The sequence below is a fragment of the Gavialis gangeticus genome, unplaced genomic scaffold, assembly GCF_001723915.1.
Source record: "Gavialis gangeticus isolate Ggan-Ray unplaced genomic scaffold, GavGan_comp1, whole genome shotgun sequence".
In the NCBI taxonomy this organism is placed as follows: Eukaryota; Metazoa; Chordata; order Crocodylia; family Gavialidae; genus Gavialis; species Gavialis gangeticus.
The window spans coordinates 61,535,807-61,536,354 of NW_017729030.1; the positions used below are offsets into that span (position 1 = coordinate 61,535,807).

Below are 548 nucleotides of genomic sequence, written 5' to 3' on the forward strand. Positions count from 1 at the left end.
GGTGCAGGGCTGGGCCGGGAAGCCAGATGCAGCAGCAGGATGGGGGGGGAGGTTTGCAATTTCCCTTCTCCAGCCTCCTCTCTCGGCTGCGCTGCATGCCAGCCCGCCGTAGCAGGGCTCCTGGGGAGCCGGCTGCTCCACAGGCAGGCGGGCGGGGAAGCTGCCAAGCCCACCCTCCCCTCGCTGTCTCCCCCTCGGATTGCGGGGGACCTGCCTGTCGCCCCAGCAGGCGGGAGACCTGCCCCCCGCCCTCCCTCAAGACCCCGTAGCAGCCTGGGAGCCCCGTGGGGCCGCCTGAGCACGGACACACACACACACACACACCCCCGGCTGCTCCCACCGAGCCTCCCTCCAGGACTAGAAAAAAAAGGGGGGGGGGGATTGGAGGCACGAGAGAAGAGAGCCCCCCCAGCCCAGTGGTGCCTTGTGGGGAAGGGGAAGGGAGAGCCTCCAGCCAGCACCTCTCCTTCCTTCTCCCCCACAGCCCCCCACCATGTCCTCCCAGCCGAACACAGAGGCATCTCCACACGCCCCCCCAGCCCCACGAG

At 69.3% G+C, this 548-nt stretch overlaps 1 protein-coding gene across 11 annotated transcripts in view; it reads right to left on the bottom strand.

Annotated features, from left to right (window-relative positions):
• Nucleotides 1-548, bottom strand: part of ADGRL3 (adhesion G protein-coupled receptor L3) — a 1,275,722-nt gene that overhangs the window by 1,274,607 nt on the left and 567 nt on the right. The window lies entirely within an intron of this gene.